Consider the following 22916-nt stretch of genomic DNA (forward strand, 5'->3'; position numbering starts at 1 on the left):
CATAAATGTTTAGGATTGTCCCATCTCGTAGGTATATTAAGGCATATGGATCAAAGCACAGAGGAGTCAGGGTGGGATAGCGGTTCCATAGAAAGCGCTACCAACATGAGTTGATAAATATTTCATCATGAATAAGACATACATCACAGGTGATTCTGGACTTCAACAGAAAGAGGAGAGCAATTTGTTCATCCAAAGTAATGTCAGAAGTGGCATTCACTATTTTATAACTCCACGTGGTATTACTCGCTTTTATATCCTATTAATAAAAACGAAGTCCATCGGAGCGGCCTTCTGTTTTCAGTGAGGTAAAAGAATCCCAAAGATAAAGTGATATTGCTTTCTTTGGAGCTTGACTTGAGAGTTCGGTATGTTTAAAGGGCCGTGGCTTCCTCATCTGCATCATCAGCGAGCTGCCAGCTTATTTAACTAGAAAAAGACAGAGAGGATGCCCACTTTCATTTCTTCATTCCTGAGGCGCCCTCACCCCCTGATCTCTTTCCACAGACGGTTGTCGTTCATGATGCTTCAACTTAGTTACAACTTGCAGGGGTTTTTTTGGAGGCGGGGGGTTGGGGGTTGGAGGGGGGCTTTGCTTTTCTGGTGTCCCTGTGTGTCCGAGACGAAGAGTCATGTCTTTGCCAGCGCCCGATGCCTCGCTGCCTACCATTTTCCTCTCTGCTCCCGCTTTTCCCCTGTCTGATGTTAAAAGCTTCAACTAGAAGTAGAGACAGCAGGTGGGAGTAAGAACAAGGTCTGTGCATATCCCCAATGGGATGAATTCTGGAGCCCTTTTCTCGCTGTCTGATTATTTTGGAACTGCTTTCCATAGTTATGAAGGAATTTTGCTTCCTGCACCCCCCTCCCATATTAACATCCCCCCACCATCCGTCTGTGAGCCTGGCTTTGTTCTGTGATCACTGAACTGAACCCAGTTGAGTGTCAGCATTTATCCCATATGTTCATTAGCAGTGAATCTGTAATTAATTTCTTATGGCTTGAAGTTAATGAGACTGTGTGTGTGTGTGTGTGTGTGTGTGTGTGTTGTGGTGTTTATGGGTTTCTAAGTGATTGTTTAATTATTTTCCTTAATTTTGCCTGCATTCATAATGAAGGAGCCCTATTTTGTTTGGCTTTTTACCAATAGATTTTTTGCATAAATGTACTATGAAGATTTTATATATGAAATATCCCATTTTGAGCCACTTCATTGTTTTATGAGGCAAAAATATTTTACTAGTACATCATTAAGACTTACTAAACTATGTCAGGGAACAATTTAGACCTGCGTGTATGTTTTTCTCCAGAAAACCCGCAAAGTTTGCAGACTTAGCCATATTATATTAAATGCAGTTCTTTAAGGCTTTTCCAGGTTTTTTTTGCAGTTGAATAATAGCTCAAAGGAAAGCAAGTGAGAAATCTGAAAATTAAAAATGGTGAACAATATCATACTTTATGTGCTTATGTATGTAGGTACTGTAAATCAAGTGTCAGTATTGTCAATCCTTCCTATAGTGACTGTGTGATGTGCAATAAAAAATGAAACATTCAGAATACCAACAAAAGGATATATCATGGTAGCTTTTCAAAATATATTAATGCTTGGTATTCCTTCTGTATATTTTCCACCATGAAACCACATATAACAGAATGAATTCACTATTGTATTAGGTATTTATCTTAATTAAACTATTTGCAAGTCAATAGGGAACATTAAAGACCAATCAAACATGGGGTTTGGGCACTGGGAGAGTCAACGCTATTGGGGTACAGGGGATGAGAACATACACCCTCTTATATCCATAAAACTTGTCATTTAAAAATATATATTTTATGTTGAGTATTCTACCCAATGTAAAACATACAATGCTTGCAATTTTCTCTTCAAAATTATAGGCTCAGACTATCCACTCCAGAATCAGTGAATGATTATGGCATTTTAAAAAGTAGATTTAGTGAATGACTATATTATTTTTCAACTAGCTATTTGGATATTGACAAATTAAAATAGCAATAGCCTCTGTATTGAGCTTTCTTAGTAGTTAAGAGCCTAGGTTTCGGCATCAGAAACTCATGGGTTTATCTACTGATGTATGGCTCCCTTACTGTGATTAGAGAGAAGATTTAACTCCTGCTCTTTAGTCTCAAAATTTTAGTAGTTCTTGTTGCCCAAGTTTGTTGGGAAGGTTTAAAGAAAAAAGTGTTATAAAGAGTTTATGAGAATGATTGGCTAAAAATAAAAATTAAAAATACTTTCAGTATCATAAGTATTCATATTATTGTTTTAGAGTCAAGTAGCTTATAACTCATAATATTCATATTCTTACCTGTGTGGATGTGCGTGTGTATGTGTATGCAAATGCCTGCATAGTTTTGAAATACTGGTCTTTTCTCAAGAGAAAAGGAGCTGTATAAGGAAAATTTGGGGTAGAAGTAAGATTTTGGTGACTAAAAAGTGTTAGGGAGATGATTGTCTTGTCAGTTAATGTTGCGATGGTCCTTTCATTTAGCGGAGGGGAAGATTCAGCTGATCATATATCTTTCACATGCCAAGTGTGTCATCTTCTGGATTCTGGGTTCAGAGTCTTCTATATCCACCACAGGCTTTCTTTCATCTTGGAGAAACTTCTCTGAGAAAGACTTGTCAAGTTTGGTGTAGTATAAGGTTTTCCAGATTTTAACATTGGTAAAGCGGGACACCGTTGACGGGTAGGGTGGGGGTGAGGGGGGGTTGGGGGGGTGATTCTTGATTAAAAATTTGGGCTATATGGAGCAAGAAAAATTTTCATTTTCATAGAGCGCAAAAATAGTATTGTAATATTTTTAAAATTTCAACATAAGTACAATTTACAAATATCATACATTAAAATTATATATAGTATTATTTTATTCCTTGGCATAGTTCTCATTTGAGTGAATTTTTTAGTAGATTGCTGTCGTTGTTTTAAAGGTCATGAAATTTTTCACAAGAATTTATTAAATTATATTTCACACATAAAATGACTTTCAAAATCTCAACACTTAATTGTGATTTTTCTGATGCTCACACTGTATTTACTGTAGAAAAAACGCGTTCAGTCGCGGCATTAGTTCCTGGTAAGGACAGTGCGTATTCCACAATTTTTAGTGCATTATTGTATGGAACATGGTTTTGTTAGGTAGTAGCATCAGGGATGGGATGTCCATTGACGCATGCCCAGGAGAGCCAGCATAGGACAAAGGTGGATTTTCCCGCCGGTGGACACAGATGGGCATTAAACCTGGAGCAGCCCACCTGGGCCAGGTGATTGCAATTCAGCCAATGGGATCAACCTGGGGTCATTCACCACGCCTCCCCCCTGGAATCCTTGAAAAGGCCGGAACCCAGAGGGAGAGGGGTCTTGTCTGGTCCTCTTCCAGGGAGGAAACTTGGGAGAGAGATCCTTGCGTGACCCTGAGCAGTCTCTGCCAGGCCGCATGGTCAAAGGAATCCTATGGGTGCTGCATAAAGCCTGAAGCTTCTTTTAACTCTCATTAAATTTACTTGGATCACGAGCCCGGCTCCAGCGTGAATTCTTTCTCTTGTGGAGCCAAGGACTGAGGTTGGAATTTAGCCCAGAGAGAGAGTCCTTACAGTTTGTTTCAAAATGATTAAATATTTCTAACCACTTGTTCTCTATTGTGATTTTTGCTGATGCCCAAGACTTAACCTTTTCCTTATCTATCTATCTATCTATTTAATAATGATACCTTATTAAAAAGATCGTTGTCGAAAATATTACTATATGGGAAATTTTGAATAATATGATCAGATGATTTTTGCACACCATTCCAATTAAGTTCTTGTTTTAATATAACCCAATGAAAATGTTCAATATCATTGTAATGTACCGTCCACTCTTCAAAATAATCGATGCAGTTACTATAGAACTTTTTAACGTGATTCATGATATCTACATGATTTATTGCACCTTGTTCTTCTAGGATCGTATATTTTCAAAATTCTTTCGACAGCTGGCAAAACAGCTAACCAGCACGTTTTACTGTACCCAAGTATTTTCTGATATTCGACTTTTACTATTACGGAGAGTTAACAGAATAAAATTATTTTCTAATCACTCTTGACACTGAGATTTTATATTATTAACTTCATTTGCTACTTCGATTACTGAAATTTTGTCACTTTCAATAAGTTTTATAGCATTTTGGAAAAGAGCTGTTTGATTGTGTACAAACTCTAGCCAAATTTTTGAAGATTCTTTTTCAAAAAACTCTTCTAAAATTCTAGGACATTTATCCTGTGATAAAAAGTAGGATTTCAAAGGATCATATATTTTTCAAAATTCTTTCGACAGCTGGCAAAAAAGCTAACCAACGCGTTTTACTGTATCCAAGTATTTTCTGATATTCGACTTCCGCAGTTTCACAAAATTCTTTAAGCATTTCGACGCGCACAGTGTATACATAGAAATAAGAATATATTTTAATAACAACATTTCCTCATCTACGGGCAATAAATCAGCAGCTGTTTGAATGGCATTTTGTAGTATGTATATTCTCTTCCCGTTCTCCTGCCGTGCATTCTTTCCAAAAATCGGGACTTTTTTTAAAACACCGCAGGAAGCGGGACAAATTGCTAAAAGTCGGGACTGTCCCGCCCAAAGCGAGACGTCTGGTCACCTTAATCCAGATAAATTGGGGGTTCAGTGAGAAGTTGAAAATTGTCTTATTGATGGTGATCCTGGCTGTTGGTAGTAATCCTTGGTGGCACATCTGGTTAAGCACATGGTTGCTAACAAAATGGTGAGTAGTTTTAATCCACCAGTGGTGCCTTTGAAAAAAAAACACCAGGTGATCTACTTTGGGAAAAGAAAAAAAAGACATTGAAAGTCCTCCGGAGCACGTGGGATTGTTCTCAGTCAGAATCATGTATGTTGCTATGAAGGTTTGGTTTTATTTTGTTTATGGCTGCTGATGAATGTCGAGCACCAGAAAAACCTGCAGGTCTTGGCTCATAATTCCTGAAGAAGAGGAACCGTGCTTTTACAAACCATAATCTACCATCTTTTTAAGCTTCTAACAAGCAAGTAAGACTTATTTGGGCTCAAGGAATTTGGCAGGAACATCTGCTTCCTCTTCTCAGGTACGCATGAGGATGAAGTGCCCTAGCTTCCATTGTGGGAGCTTGGACCGTGCAATTGAGTTCTGCACCATGGCTATGGATAGGTGCCGCTCCCTAAAGGGCCTCAACGCCCCTCCAGTGCCTTTCACTGCTTCTTCTTGCTGGAGTCCAGGTTTTAAGTCATGCAGCTACGGCATGGAGGAGAGCCTGTTGACCTGCATCAGGTTTTTGGTCTTGTTTATAATGAGAGAAGGAAATAAAATGTTATCGTGGTACGCCAATGAAATGTCACCATTTTTCGATCTGTGATTTTGACATAAACCAAACTATACTGATTTAGACTGGAAAAATGTTGAGTTAACTTTCCAGGAGTTACGGGGAATGATTACAGGCACTATTTGCTACTGGGATTTAAACCACATCATACCTTGCCCATACCTATAGTCCTCTTGTAATTAGAATAAAATTTGAATTCCTGATATAGTCTAACGGACTAGGCATAATCTGACCCATGACCACACTCTAGTCTCATTTTCTCAGTTTCCCTGTTCCACAGTCAGCACAAATGTATCTGTATTAGATCCCTTGAGAGTGACATGTGTCTGTTATAATTTGAGATCTTTGCATTGGCTCTAATTTCTCACTCAGATGTCCCTTTCTGCAAACCCACATGGCTGGCTGTTTCTCATCTTTCAGATTTGTGTTCAAATATCACATCCACATTGGATTTCTCTCCCTTCATCCTGTTTTCATAGTCTTCTCAATATCTGAAATACTAGTATCTATGAATTTACGAGTTCTTTGGCTGCGTTCAACCTTCCCTCTTTCCCCAGTGTTAGGATATAAGCCCATGAGGTCAGGCACCTCATTTGTTTACTTAGTGCTGTATCTTTCTGTCTAAAACAGTGCTTGTTACACAGTGCATAGTCACCACAAAAATGTTTGCTGGACTAGTGAAAGAGGTTTGCTTAATTTTTATCTTAAATTTGAGTGGTGCTCTACGGTAAGTTCCATGATTCCTTAGGCCTACGGTAAAAAGGGGAGGGGGCAGGCAAAGAAGGAAACGTATGAGAATATTCTAAAAGCAAGCAAAAAGGTTAAAATATCATTTAAAGCCATATGGCACTGATATAAAGAGATTAGGATTATAGAAGAAAATGGAAAAACTTCAAATCCAAGAAAATTCACAAAGGTTTATGTGACAAAGTAATATGTATACATAAAGCATAAGTATTGTTAATTGTTATGTGTATAACTGAACAGTAATTGTCAAAATAGTATATAGTTAACCCAAATGTAAGTTGGACCTGGTTTATGGTTATCCCTCTGCAATGATCTTCCTTTTAAATTTTACATAAATTGTACTCTCATTCTATATAAGAGAGGAAAACTAAGTCCCTGGTCAAGTATTGTAAAAACATTTTAGGTTCCCATACAGACATTTCAAGAGTCAAGAATTCTAGCAGTCTAGCATCCGTTGAACCACTTGACTTCCAACGTGTAAGTTCTTTCATAAGGAGTTCTTTCGTCCTTAGAGTACAGTTACCTAGATAATGCCTAAACTCAATGTTAAAATCGTGAAATGACCCATGGAAAACACGAAGGCTAAAACTTTAAGTGAAATATTCCCAACATCCCTTAACCATAGCAATTGTCTCACAATTTGACAATTGACTGGGACCAAGTCAAGCATCCGTGGGACAACTTGTTTCCCCAGGCGAACATCACTTCCTTCAGGTCATTGGTCATTAAGTTAGTATCCCCCTAGCCAGTCTCCAGTCATCATATGTGCAATGTCCACTAGTGAAAGATCCAAGTCCGCTAATATCATAAAAATTCTCTGGGCCCAAAGCATGCATGTGCTTCTTCATAAAGCGAAGCCCAAAGAATGTGAATTTCCTCCTCATGTAATCATGAAAAAATGTCACCTTCTAACAAAATTCATAGAGCAGTTTATAAAGGCTATGGGTGAATGATAATTTTTACCACTTGATATGATAGATCACAATGAACTGTGAGAAGTTAATGTGTGTGAAAAAAATAAAGTACCTGTGCCAGAGATATAACCAAACTAACATAAAAAGAAATGGATCCTAGAGAGCTTCGCAGTGGAACTGATCGGAGGGTGTCATGTGTCACATTAAAAGAACTTCATTTCCATCAGACACTATGCAATTCCAGGTAGAGTTACAAACATACGTGTGTAGCCATCCCTTGAAAGGACAAGACACAGGAAAACTGGGTGTTTCAACAAGGGTGTCGTTGTAGTGAAAGAGTAGGGAGCTTTTCAAGGGAAGGGGATTGTAGTCAGTCACACGGTAACTCTTTTCTGCACAAATCCATAGATGGGAAGAAAGCAGTAGCGCTGGAGAAGAGAAGATGACGCGAGACTGTTTTGTAAAGGGGATGAGACCATTGGCATGTGACCCTGTGGTCTCGCGATAAATGAGAGTTCAGCACAGGGCTAATGCAAGGCTGCTGAACTCTCCTGAGTTCTCCCAATGGGAACATCACTACTGAGAACAAGACCCCCCAAGAAGAAAACTCCCGTCTCTCTAGCCTTAGCAGAACAGGAAGACTAAGGAGCAGTGAGAATGAATATCAAAAGAAAATTGGTATCACGAATATTTACTTCAATGAGGCTGAATATCAGCTTCTCGTTTATAACATTATTATAGGATTTTCCTTGAATGTTTAAATGCCTTCTATTCATAAAATTTCCAGACAATGAAGGAAAGAGTAAAGTTAAAGTAAAATGACTAGTAACCCCAAAGAACAATTAGAAAATATAATTTTGGTGTTAGGTGCCCTTGAATCAATTCTGACTCTGAGGGATCCCATGTGACAGTAGAACTGCCCAAGAGGGGGTGTCAGGTGGTAACCCTTATACCAGCACAATGTCCGCCTTGTCTCTCTCAGAGGTGCTGGCTGAATGGCTGTAACAGTTATGTTTCCAGTACTCCTGTTTAGCTAGAAATAGTCACTGTTAGGTGTTTGGAGTGTTTTCTTTCTATTAGTTTATATTTTATACCTCTCTCAACAGCAAGCATTCCATCATAAGTGAATTTATGTGAATAATTTAGTTAAGGAGTTAAGTACCCTTCAGTTTAAAGAAACTTTAAATGTTTCAAAGTGCTAATGCTTAATTATGATGCACTTGTATATAAAATAAAACATTATAATGGAATATTAGAATTCATTCCAATATTGAATATTTTAATAGATAACTACATTCAGAAAATGAGAGTATTTTTTTTCTCAAATACTTTTACTGGGGGCCCTTACATCTCTTTTCATAATCCGTATGTCCATCCAGTGTGTCAAGCAAATTTGCACATATGCTGCCATCATCATTTTAAAACATTATCTTCCCACCTGAGCCCCTGAGAGAGAGTACTCTTTTACTCTTTACTTTCCTCCAAACATGGAAGATTATCTCACTTTAAATAGTTTTTGACATGATAGTGTTAAAATATCTAAACTTAATTTTCATTTCTTAACTATTGGCAAAGTAGAACTCTGATAAATTCTTGCTATAAATCAGTAAAATGGGATTTAGTAAAATGTAGTGCATTAGGAAAATTTTAAAAACAGCTTAATAGAATAAAATGAAGCCCAAAACCCATTCCTAGATCTAAGTTTTTTGTTGTTATTGCTGCTGTTTGTTGGTTTTATCTGCCTTTGACTCCATTTCAAAACCATCTTAATTTATGATAAGAGTCTTATTGATCATGCCCCTGGGGCATAGCTATCTTCCATTAATGTTGTTTTTGAATAGCCCATGCTACTCATTTTTTAAAGCCCTGTTGAGAAAGAGATATTTGACCAATGTAGGCTAACTCTATATTATAGTACTGTAATTATTCACTTGTAAAGAATCTATTTCTGTGTGACTGGAAGCTACTTACACAAACAATTGTCGGGGGAAATTTATAATAATAATCACCGAGAAGGTCAGTCACAGGGTTGTCAGAATAATACACATCTCAATACAGCATACAAGGCATTGCTGTAGCAAGACCACAGTTTCCATTTCTCAACAGTCAGCAATCTTGGTATAGCTGTCTTCCGTTGCCCCAGACATCATGTATTTTATGACATAAGTCCTTGCCTTACAAGTATGTCCAAGGTAGAGTCCTGTTCACCCAGTGGAGTTTCTGCATCACATTTCATTGACGCAACCTTGGGAGCATGCCGTGCACTTTGAAAATCTAGGAATCAATACCCCGCCATTCCATGGCCTGTATCCAAGAAGCACCCAGAAGCCCAGGTCAATGTGGCACACTCCGTGCATGCCACATTACCAAATAATTTTCAGTTATCCTGGTCGCCCTGCTGAAAGTGACCTTCCTCTCCATGGCAGGGAGAATGAACCAGTTTCACTGACTACAGATGAATTTAGTTTCCAGAAGATCTTAAAGACATTTATGCTTGGATTCATTTTCTTTGCCCAGAAGAAAATTAAAATTGTACGTTTATCACAAGGCAATGTAATGTCCTTCAGTGGAGGTGGGGTGAGGAGAGGGAATCTCTGCCCAGTCGACTTTGACTCAGTGTGTCGGAGTAGAACCACTCCATGGTGTTCTCCAAAGTTGATTTCTCACAACAAGGTCGGTTGGCTTTTCTTCCAAGGTGCCTTTGAGTGGATTCAAGCCTTCACCATTTCAGTTAGCAGCTGAATACATTAAACACTACACCACCCAATTAGTTCTTGACATAAAGGAGCTTGTGGAAATAGTCAATATCCCATTAACTTTAATGTCATAAAACTTAATTTTATCACATTGAAATGTACAGATGTGCTTGACACAATGGATGGATGTATGGAGTGTGATACGAATTGTATGAGCCTCCAATAAAAAATTTTTTTTTAAAAAAAGAAAAGAAATGGAAACAGCAGCATTCCTGATCCCTTGTCCATACTTACTGGCTATATGTCTTCATGTTAATAACACTCCTGAGTAGAGTGGATCCCATCAAGTCATTGAAAATGCAACCCCAGCAATTTGTGTGTGTGTGTGTGTGTGTTTGGGTTTTGTTATTAATACCTTCTTAGATCTTCTCACCCATATTGGAAAATCTGCTAATGGTCCTTGCTTTCCAATCTCATGTAAATAACTGGTTGCAATTCTGGTATGCCATTTAGTATTTACTGTGAGAAGAGTCAATAAAAAGCCAGCTTCATAGCAGCCCTAAATTTTAGAGTTTCTGGAGGTTTAATCCTAAAATTAAAATATCTCTGCACTGGAAATGGGTTAATATCTAGGATGTTTTAAAATGTAATCATACTTTAAAAATTGCCAATTGCCCTAGATATAAGCAGTAGGCAATATCTAGGTGTGAACTCAATTTTAAACATAATAATGTCTGAATGCAATGGCTGACGTTTTAATCAGCTTATGTTTAAGTTTAACAGAAGTCATTTGTGTTATTTATATAACGGTGATGGTATAATTTCTTAAATACTTTATCTGACTAATTATACAGGGTTTCTGTCAGCATTAATTAAGATGGCAAAAAATAATGTTTTGTGCCAGATATTTATTACCTTAATACTCCACAATTGAACTAACCATTTGAGCTATCCCTTCAGTTCAAGAACACCTCCATCAGGTGGAAGTCAATTACATACAAAGCTAAACATGTTTTCAAGTCAGAGTTCTATACTTTGAACTTCTTTGCTTGGATTAGTCACCTCATAGAATGCAATACCTTCCAATAAAGTCAAAAGTTAAGCTTATCACTATTAAAATAGCCAAGGTTACTTAGTGAAATGGTTTGCAGAATTTGAATCATCTTTGAAAATGACTTCCTATCTTAAGCATTTACATAGTACATGAGTGTTTATCTTCAGTAGTTTTATTCCCATAGTCAGTCAATCAATCCAGGCAAATATTATTAATATATAAAATATATATATTTAAAATATGACTTTAGTATATATTGAAAATATCCATAACATGATTAAATTACAAATTATATGTAAAGTAAATCACACCAAGTATGATATACAAATCTATAAATCTGGAACCAGGAGAATACCTAGCAAAAGAAGATATAAAAATGATGTGTTAAATCTGAGAGATATGAAAAAAAACTGAGAGATATGGTGAATCAGAAAAAGAGACTATAAAATAAAAAACGAATAAAATGTTCTTGATCAAGGACCAAAATGCTTTTATAAAGGAGAATATAACCAATGGACATATAGTATTCTTAGAACTTGAGACACTTTCTAATGTGGTGAAGTCTAAGAATATAAGTTCACAAAGTCAATAATTATCATACAAAGAAATGAGATATTTGCATGAGGAAATTTTTTTAAAAAATGGAATAACTAAGACTGAAGGTAATTGAGAATGGTCACCAGTCAAGGATAACTAATGGACTGCTACAGGGCTAAATATTAGCATGGATTTTCGTTCACTTTATGTATCAATGGCCCGAAAAGGGGCACATGCATTAAGAGGATAACATCTGCTGATGCAGCAATAGTTGGGGTGTTGCTGGCACAGTCGCACAAAGACTGCTTAGACTGACTTGGACAGGCTAAAAGCATGGAGTAATAAGTGGTGTGGTCAATTTAATTCTGATGAAAAATAATTCTGGAATTTAAAACTACACGATAGAGAAAAAAATGAACATGTACTTCTAAAATCTCCAGAAGATTGAGCTCTGCAAGAAACACATTGAGCTAAAACTTGCAATGCGTGTTTAAGTTAAAAATAGAAACATGTTCTCTGTGGAAATGATGTTTGTAGCATAGAAAATCCCGCTTATGCCATAGATTCATGTGCCTTGTTCTTCACCCAGTCCCCCCTTGCATTTTATCTCCCTGTGACCCCTGAGATGCATTGTCTTAAGGTTGAAACTACTTCCCATGCTGTCTCTGTCTTTCCGATGCTCTGTAATCGGAGCAGACTGTGGACATGGGTCTGGCTCACTGGTTTCATGTGTGCATGAACAGTTAACCCCAAATCACAGCTGCCTGTGCACTGAAGTTGGCCCAGGGTATTTTGTTCTTCTGTTTTGTTCATGATTTTCATGGATACCTCTTTTAATAACAGATAATGGGGAAAACAGGGTTAACAAAACCTTTTCCAAAGAAAACTCAAGTCTGGCAGTCTCTGGCTATTATGTCAGTGGGAGGGGATCAGATCAGAATTTAGAATGGATCTACTGAGTGACCTTGGTGACTCAGATTTGAGCCACAAAATTACAAAAAGAGAAGCACTGATAATATGTAGCATGAGCAATTGATGGATGATTTTCAGTAAAATAAAACCTCTTTGCTGCTCTCCACAAAACCTGTAGTAGTGTTACAGTATTTTCGGACGGTATTCCTACTCTTACATAAATAGGATAGAATGAGTAAGATAATCAATAAAGTCTAAGTCCTTCGAGCTTATTTCATCCCACTACCCTGCCTCTTGGACACAACAGTGTTTCCCAGAGTAGACAGTATAGTCCCCAGAGGACGCTGCCGTGATCCCTGGCTCTGCAAAAGGAGATGACCTATATTTTAACATTGGCGACATCAGATGGCTCTTTGCTGAAAGCAGAGAATACAAGAACGATGTTTACTTGCATTTTATTGACTATGCAAATAAAATGGGGCACATAAACTACAGTTGGCCTCAAGAAGAATGTGAATTCCGTAACACTTCATTGAGATCATGCCGAACCCTTACAAGGATCAGGAAGTAGTTGTTCAAACCGAACAGGGGCATGGCGCATGGTTTGAAGTCAGGAAAAGTGCGCCTTGGGGTTTTATCCTGTCACCAAACTTATTTAATCTGTATGCTACACGCATAATTAGAGAAGCTAGACTTAGGAAGAGGATGGTGAATCAGGATTTGAGGAAGGCTTATGAAATCTCTGCACCCATGCTTGCTGAAAATGAGGCCAACTTGAAGCACTTCATGATGGAAATCAAGGACGGTCACTTTCAGTATGGATTACAACTCAGTACACGGAGGACCAGAATCCCCACAACTGTACCCCTCGATCACATCGCGATAAATGAAGAAAAGTTTGAAATTGTCAAGGATTTTGTCATAAGTGGATCTACAATCAATGCTCGTGGAAGTAGCAGTCAAGAGATCACAAGGCACGTTGCATTGGGTAGATCTGGATCAAGAGATCACATGGCATGTTGCATTGGGTAGATATGGTGCACAAGACCTTTTTAAAACATTGAAAAGCACGGATGTTTCTTTGAGGCCAGAGGCACGCCTGCTCCAAGCCATGGTCGCTTCAACTGCCTCCTATGCTTGTGAAAGTTGAATATCAAATAAGAGAAACCAAAGGAAAAATTGATGCACCTGAATTATGATGCTATCGACGAATACTGAAAGTACCATGGACTGCAAGAAGAACTTACAGATAGATATGTCTTGAAGGAAGTACGGCTGGATGCTCCTTAGAAGCAAGAATGAGGAGACCGTCTCATGACTTTGGGCATGTGATCAGAAGAGACACTTTCTTGACATGGAGATCATGCTTGGTGACGTGGAGCAGCCACAGATGAGAGGAAGACCCTCAGCACGATGGACTGACACAGTGACTACGGCAATGGACTGAAGTGTAACAATTAGAAGGATAAAGCAGAGCAGGGCAGAGCTTCCCTCTGTCACACGTAAGGTTGCTCTGAGGAAAAGCCCACTGAATGGCAACTAATGACATTGTATCCTGGATTATGTGTGGAGCTGATTTTTATTTTTCTGAAAAGGGTATGGTCGGCCAAATAAATTTGGGAACCTATGTAGAGTTTAAGAGCTCTAAATCTTTTAGTAGTGCTAATTCTCATCTTTCTATCATGGAGCTATGGGTGGGTTTGAACTACAGACTTTGTGGTTAGCAGTCCAATGCTTACATTGACATTCAGGGCAATCCCCAAAAGGCAACTGTTGCTACATGCACTGTATGTACGAGTTGACCGGAGCTACAGCATATTTCTCTGGAACGTTATTTACTTTCTCGATGCTAGTTGGATCCCAGTCTCTGCATGCCCTGTTTCCTACAGAGCAACAACTTGTTCTTTCTACCAAGCCATGCAGTGTGTTTCAGATGTTTGCACTGTGGCTCTTCATATGCCTCTTGACTCTCCTCGGGAGTGTGGTTGGCTTGATTGCCATTTTACACCTACCCACATCACTAACATTTTGCCTTGCACATGGCAGCTACAAAGTGTTTGTTGATTGTGTATCTATATGTACGCACATTAACTACTAAACTAATTTGTCCACACCAGTGACCAGACCAGCTGCCATCGAGTGGACTCCAATTTGTGGGAGGCCCCAGGTGTGCCAGGTTAGAACTCTGCTCTGTAGGCTTTCCATTGCCTGATTTCTCCAAGCAGGTGAGTGGGTTCTTCCTTTGAGATATGTCTGGGTGGGCTTTAAATTCCAACCATACACTGAGGAGTAGTTGAGTACATTACCCACTGACACCAAGATTCCAGTTTGTACACAATTCACCTGCAAACCAAACCTCTTGCTGTCTATGAATTCCAACCCACGGATGATCTCCTTACGGCAGAACAGGAATGCTTGATAGGGCTTCAAGGCTGTGGTCTTTTAGATCACCTGACCCATCTTCTAGGGGAGGCTCAAGCCACCCACCATGTGGATAGGAGTGAGCACACCCAGTTTACCTGCTGCTGGTGCTTTTGAGCTAGTAGTGACTGATACACAGCGGAATGAAATAGTCATACAGGACATTATATTATTAAATATAATCAGCACAAATTTATTTGCAATGCTGAATTTATTAGACTTGATGGTTGTCCCCAGTAAAAGTAATTTAGAGATGAATTATCCTGATCTTTGTTTTCAGCTCTTTTACATATTTGCCTAATGTGTGAATTTTTTAAACTTTTTTTTCTTTTCTTAGTGAATTTTATAATTAAGATTAATACTATAATATTTGGAGGAAGTGAATTTATCACAGAATTGATTATTCCTCTTAATACTACATAAAGCACACTTTTGATTTTATTTTTAAAAGCATCATCATTGAGTCCAGGTCAGGTCAACTCAGGATCAAGTGTAGGCTCTGTGGTTGGAGTTCTGGAGTCGCACTCCCAGGACTCCCAGTTTTTAACACGGTGACTTTTGGTGGACTGTTTAGTCTTTCTAAGACTCAGTCTTCTCACCTGTCAAATGAAATTAATAACAATAACCCAAAAAATTAACTGAGATAATAGTAGGCATTTAATTAATGTAAGCTATTAGTATTAATTCTCTGAGACTGAAATAATTACATACCTAATTATCTTATTCCTCCAGTATTAATCTTGTTTACTGCATGCTAATATTTTTCTCCTTCTGAGAGATGAAAAACGAAGAGTGTGATAAAAATTAAAATCAATTTGTTTTCCATATCGAGTTGAATTAAGCTTTCTAAAGTTTTGAAAATGTACAATGGGTCAAGTACTAGCTGAGTGGCAAGGATTAAAATAGTGAGGGAGGGTGGGGTGGAAAGGGGGAATGGATGACAGGGATTGAACCTCCTCCCTGGAGGGACAAACAACAGAAAAGTGGGTGAAAGGAGACGTCAGACAGTGTAAGTTATGACAAAATAATAATTTATAAATTATCAAGGTTCATGAGAGAGTGGGCATCGGGGAGGGAGGGGGGAAAATGAGGAGCTGATGCCAAGGGCTTAAGAGGAGAGCAAATGTCTTGAGAATGATGAGGGCAACGAATGTACAAATGTGCTTGACACAATGGATGTATGTATGCATTGTGATAAGAGTTGTATGAGCTCCCAATAAAATGATTTTAAAAAACTCAAAATGGTGAGGAAGACATTTTATATACCTCAGGGTCCCACAAATTTGAAGTATAGGGCTTTTTTAGATTGAATGATGCTTCTTCTCCCAAAATGTACATGTTAACTCTGCGCATCTGTGTGCAATCCTATTTGGGACCAGGGCTTGCTTTGTTGTGCTAATGAAGAATTCCTTATGTTAATGAAAATGCACATGAATTGGGTCATTTTGAGTGCTGTTGTAGTGGGGAATCTCTTGGAGTTGGTTCTAACCCCCAGCAACCCTGTGCACACCAGAAGGCGCCGCCCGGTCCTGCACCACCCTTGCAACACCCCCTCTGCTTGAGCCCACTGTGGCCACCAGCAGGTCACCCATTATCTTGAAGGTCTCCCTCTTCTTTTGCTGCCCCTCTACCTAATCGGAATTATGTCCTTCTCCAGGTAAAGGTTTCTCCTGGCAACATGCCCCAAGTATGTAAGAGGAAGTTGCCTGCCTTTAAGGAGCACTCTGCCCTTACTTCTGCCACGACCTTACTTCTTCTTTGTTTACCCTTTTAGCAGTCCAAGTACTTTCAAATGTCTTCTCAGGAACCACAATTTGAGTGCATCGATTCCTCCATGGGCTTCATTATTCCATTTTCAACCTCCACATGCTTCTGAGTTGAGTTAGAAGAAGCAGCAAAGAAACAAATAGCCGCTCACAGGTAGATGGCAGGGGTGGACCAACAAGGAATCAAAGAGCCCTGGGGTTGCAGGGGTCTTTCCTCCCAGCGAACAGACAGAGAGCCTGACCCTAAAACCGGTGGCTCACATTTGGACTTCTAGTCTCCCAAACCATGAGAATATAATTTCTTTTTCGTTAAAATTACCCACTTGTGGCATTTCGGTTATCACGAAACCAAGGCAGGGGCACAAAAGTGCCGCTTGAGCTCTCAATATAGAATTGTACAATGCTTTCTGGGATGCCAAAGCAGAGTTTATGACAAGCCCTACGCTTGTTATTCTGAGACAACCATGTGATTACTTTGTGAATAATGTTGGTGCCTTTCTCCTAAGCACCAGCCAGGAGCAGACTAAGACTTTGAGTTATTGTGGTCTTGACCTGACAGCTCCTGACTGCCTTCACATCTGTAATGCAGCCAGTTCATCTTACGGACCAGAGAGAGTCTAAACAGGGCAAATAACCCACTGGGGTAAATTTTATTTTGCGCCTTGACTAAAATGTCACATTTTATTTTTCAGAGGAATTCTATATGAAAGATATTTACTATATTCTAAGATTATTTTTAATGAATGTTTTAGAAGAATGACTAGAAAAATTATATTTAGCTAGTATTCACTTTGTTAGTAGAGCTAGTTTTGATAATAAGCTAAATACAATAATATTGAAGGTAATCTATACAGGCACATAATCTATGTATATTTAAATACATAATATAAATAATAGCCAACTAAAGCTAGAATGGAATGTATCAGTATTTTCCTAAAATGAGAACTGATGGTATAATGGTTACAGGTTGGCCTACAATCCTCAAGGTCAGCAGTTTGAAACCAGCAGCTGCTCAGCAGGAGGAAGATGTGCCTTTCTACTCCCATGACAAGTCACAGTCTGGAACACTCACAGGAGCAGTTCTCCCCTCTCCTATTGGGTCGCTGAGATTCAGCGTCAACTCAGTGGCAGAGAATGTGTGTGTGTGTCTCTGTGTGCGTGCGTTTCCTGAAAGATTTCCTTGAACCAAAAGTTAAATGTAATGAAATGTGTAAAATTTGCCATGAATTATCTTTCCCCCAATAGGTGTTGACTTCTTGATTTGTATACTTGAAGGTCTACTCCAGTTCAAAATTAGTGAGTGTCCTTTTATTACCTTGATGAGCTAATACAAGTCTAGAATGGGTCCTAAACCTAATCACGTTGAGGTAAAAAGACATGCAGGAAGAGGTGAGAGGGGGAAAGACTCTATGTGAGGATCATCTGTAATCCAAGGAACACTGAGTCCCTGAAAAGGGTTGCTGCCAAGAAAACAGTCAACCTGTACGAGACTTTGATTTGCAATTTTAGTTTCCGGAAGTGTCAGAAAATGAAAATCTCATCTTTAGAGCTATCTGCTTGTAGTGTACATGCTAGAGCAGCAACATAAACATAATGTGCAATACATATTAAATATGTACGTTCCTGATTGTTTGAAAGAGTGATGCCCTGGTGGCACTGCGACATAAGCACTGAAGGTCGGTGGTGCAAACTTACAAGAGGCTCCATGGAAGATGCATGTGGCCATCTGCACCCATACACACGTGCAGCCTAGACAGCTCTACTGTTGCTTGCCATGAGCAGCAACGACTCAACAAATACAGTTGGGTTGCTTTGGGTAGCTCATGTGTTTCGAGTACATGCAACGTTATGAAAACATTGTGAAATGCCGAAAGCAAGACAAATCATACTGTAACAAGCCTCTTGGAGCCCTTCCAGATTAGCCTTCTTCACCTTCCACTGACATTTTAGGACAGCAAGGGTGAGCTTTGCAGTGCTGAGTTAAATATTTCAGATCAAAAAGGACAGAGAAAATGTATGGTTGCTGATAGCTTCAATGGTTATTTTTTTTGTTTTTACAGAAAGATTGCATTATGTTTAATGCCATTTAGTAAAATTTTGAGTCTCTTGTGTAATTGCATTTAAAAAAAGAGCTGGCAACACTTAGAGTCAAATAGTGAACTAAATGATCTTTTTGTTTTCATTTTAAACAATAAAATTTTTGTTGATGTTATTATATTAAGAGAGAGAGAGATAAAGATACACAGGCAGACTGAGGTCACACATATCTGAGAAAAGCAAACGATTTTTATTGAATCCAAAACAAACATAACCACCTGTGACTGCATTTATTTCTGAAAAGTGAATAGTAATGGTCTAATCTACGTGACCAGTTTCACTGAGACCTAGACAATATTTTAGATATCATCACCTTTGTACATTGGATACTGTTCTCTGTAATGAGAATTAATGGAATCAAATGTAAGGATAGGTCAGGAGAACAATATGTGCAAGACAGGCCTAATTAAGACTGATGATTCACGTGGTCTGATTTTAAGAACAAGAAAGAATAGATCTCAAAGCAAGTAACTGTAATACAGGCCATAGTGAAAGAGGGGCTTTATAGCAATATCATTTTATAATGTGAAATTAAGCAAGAAAAAATGACTGGAAAGTAATAAAAACATTCACAAATGGGAGAAAAATAGAAATTATATGAGAAATAAAATATAAATGTAAAAGAGGAATTGAAGTTGCTTCATCTAAATGTACCTTTAAATACAAGATATATGCATAGAGAATAAAGTTTTCATTCTTATCCCAACAGGCTATTCTATGACAGCAGAGACATAAATATTTTAGTCCATGTTAAGATCTGAAGACCTGAAACAGCTCCAGGCATAGAAAATAGGTACTCAATAAACATCCATTGACTGAATTCTCCGTCTCCAATTCCGGTCTCTTGGTTATTCTCAAAGATCGTTTATTGAGTTGAATTAAACTCCTAGTTTTCAATTCAAGGTGAAACGTCCCTCTTTCTTGGAAAAGTGGTATTCAAAGATCATGGAATTTCCCCTCAAAGCTTTTTGAAGACTGCTTGAGTACCCTGGACAACCTGACGAACAAAGAAATCCGTCTAGGCTGAAATGCAATTAGAGAGATCCTGAGAACGACCCTCCAGGAACTGCTAAATTCTGCCCTACCAGCTGAAAGGTTAGCAGTTTGAAGGGACCCAGGGAGTTGTGACTTGCTTCTCAAAGGTCACAGTCTTGAAAATTCATCCTACTGTGGACGTATCCGAGTATGAGGAGGAGGAACGAACTAGACCACAACTAACAAGTTCTGAGAAGTGAGGAGGCCAGGTTTCCTCTTGCTTACTTTGGACACACGGTGATCAGGCAAAAACCCCTTCTTAGAAAAAGCCATCCTGACTGGTCAAAAAGAGTCCGTGAAAATGAGGAAAACCCTTTCTTAGAGGAACAGACCTAGCAATCATAGCCGTGGACCTAAGCAAAACGGAGATCATGGAGATGGCAGGTTGAGTTAGACACAGGCTGTCACGAGTCAGAGCGGGCAGGATGGCAGCTGACAACATCAGTGCCAATAGTCTTTCTCTTCCTCTCTTAAGCCAAGCACCAAGCCTGCCACCGTCAAGCTGGTCCTGATTCCTGTCCACCTTCCGGAATTCTCCTGTGGGTTTCAGAGACTGCCTGTCTTTTGTCACCGTAGCTCTTTCTCCTGTGGTGTGATTGGTACAATTTTGTAGTTTGTAGCTCCACGCTTTATCTCATTGCACGACCAGGCTCGTTCTTTTCATCTTACTAGGATTTATTAGGTTAAATCATGTGAACTTCTGTTTTTAAGTCAAACGTGGTGGAAAAGCAACAATTTGATATGGTTCAATCAAATAACTCTATTGCTTTACAGACCTTAATTCCTTCCTTCAAGAAGAAGCAAAGACAAATGCCCAATGAAATGGAAACAAAATAATATCTGATCCATTTCATCCTTTTTTAAAATTTCTTGACTGCTGTTTCCATGAACATTGATTGTGTGGAGTCAAGTAAAATAGAATTCTTGACTACCTCAATCTTTTTATTCTTTATCATAATGCTGTGTACTGGCCCAGTTGTAAACTTTTTATTTCTTTAACATTAAGATGTAGTCTTTAATTCTAGTCCTTCTGATTTGATTAGTAATTGTGTGTAAATTTTGATACATTATATTTAATTCTGAGTAGCAATATATGAAGTAACACATCTTCAGGCCAAAATTAAGAACATTCCTATTTCAATTCCATCATCCTTGCCTTTTATGAGGTATGACATACCAAGTTAGTGTGTGCTCATATACTCAAAGAACAACAACAACATAAAGGGCAAACATAATCTGGATTTCTTTTATGTGCCTGAGTTGTCTGACACTATGAAGAGAACTCATTTGCTCCCTCTGATAACTATAAATTTGAAAATACTTTATCCAGTGACACAATAGTCACACTAATGCGCTAAGGCACACGAATCATGGAGAAGGCGTGATTTTTATCCATCATGTCTGAATGTATCAGAACTGAATTCACAGAGTTCATCAACAGGAACGTTCTGGTTGAGTAACTGAAGCTCAAGGAAGTTGAAAAACAACCCAAATACTCATCTAACAAGTGGTAAAGCGGGGTTCAAATCCAGTTCTGTGCACAAAGTCCATGTTCTGTTCTGTTCATGTTGAATATGCCACATGGTATATGCAAGGCAATAATTTTGCTTTAAGATATCAAACGTGAGTATATTTTCCATACTTTGTAAAATTGTTGGAAAGATTCCAAGAAGAGTCAAATGTTAAAATGTTTTTATCATTTCAAACATTCTAGTAGGTAAATACCCTGGACCTCCCCCCCGCCTTATATTTCTCTTGTCATTTATTGATTCGATAATTCAGGATTTCAATAGAACTTTGGAAAACAGCTATCACATTTTTATAACTAGAAAATAGATTGCACACATATTTCAGAGTCATTCTCTCTGATTATTCCAAGTGCAGTGCGAGACCACCGTATGGGGACAGTCGCGGTCCTCAGGGCTCTGCGCCATGACATTGGCGTCTTTTATCACTACCCTGGGTTACCGTGACATCGCAAAACAACAGCTTGTGTTTGTCCATGTTGATGTCGTGTCACCTCTCTTCACAAGCCGGCATTGGAGCTAATAGCAACAGCACAGCTATTGAAGACAAGGGAGAAGGCCAGGGGAGAACAAGACAATGACAAGGCTAGGCACCGTCTGAGGCTTGTTGAAGGTAATTGCACTGAACTTGTATCCAAGTTCCTCATCTGAAACCCCAGTAATGCTACTGTAACTAGTTTCACCTGTCTAGACCTACCTGCCTGCTGAGGGATTTAAGCTATCATTTTAATATATTTTTTCAAACTTACCAAAAAACTAGTATTCCCACTGCTGACCTCTGTGACCTGTTTCCTGTGGTCTGATGCAAATTAAGACGACTGCGATATAAAGATCTCTGAGACCAGGTTTATCGTGGAAACAGCACAGACCTTTCACTAGAGACACCCTGCAGGGGGCCATTAGGATACTTTATGGAACTGCCTGCCCAGGCCCAGCTCAAAAGCGAATGGCACAGAACAGGAAACACAAGTGATGGCAAAAAGCAAACAAAACAGAAGCCAGTAAGAGGCAATGAAGACATCATTCAAAGCTCAAAGGCATCCAAAATATCTACGGCGTATTTTCCATCATCTATGACCTGGGGTTTCCGTTAGGGCTCTGTGCTCATGATCAATTTAGAAAAACACTGCTTTACACTCCTAGGCTTATGTGTTCTTTGCAGGAATCCTTAGGCGAGAGGGGGGAGTCCGAGCAACCGGTCAGAAAACAATTTACTGCTTTCCCTCTGTGCTCTTTGTTATTGTCGTTCGGGGACCCCTCCCAGGAGGACAGGAAGATGAAAATGAGACGGAGGCCTGGTGCGCTGTTTTGACTGTTCAGACCCTCTCAGTGTGTTCCTCACGTAAACAAAGTCCGATTTCTGTCTCCAAAAAAGCAGCTGGTTAGCAAAATGCCACCGAACAAAAGAGATCTCTTAGCCACAGCAGAACTGTCAAGTTTTCCCAAAGGAAAAAGAACAGTAAAATAGCTATAGGAATATGCTGTGCAAGAGAGATTATGATCCAAATGCGCAAGTAATTTGAAATGAGCCCCTTTTAAAAATAGTAATTATTCGATTTCCTAGCTTCAATAAGTGTTTAAGCATTCCTGCTGTATATATAAAAATACTGCAATATTTCTGTTTCACAGTAAGTCATATTACATGAAATAGCTCATTTATGCTGGATAAAGTGGGAGAAGGGTAATTTTTCAACTACTTCCCATCATCAGACATTTCATTCCAGATATCCCAAGGTTAAATGTAATGTCACTACAAACTACCAGGAAATGCTCCCATTTTTTTCTACTTGCTTTGCGTGTATAAATGCAATCTTTGCATAATATTACCAGAACA

The sequence above is a fragment of the Tenrec ecaudatus genome, chromosome 3 (assembly GCF_050624435.1).
Source record: "Tenrec ecaudatus isolate mTenEca1 chromosome 3, mTenEca1.hap1, whole genome shotgun sequence".
NCBI lineage: Eukaryota > Metazoa > Chordata > Mammalia > Afrosoricida > Tenrecidae > Tenrec > Tenrec ecaudatus.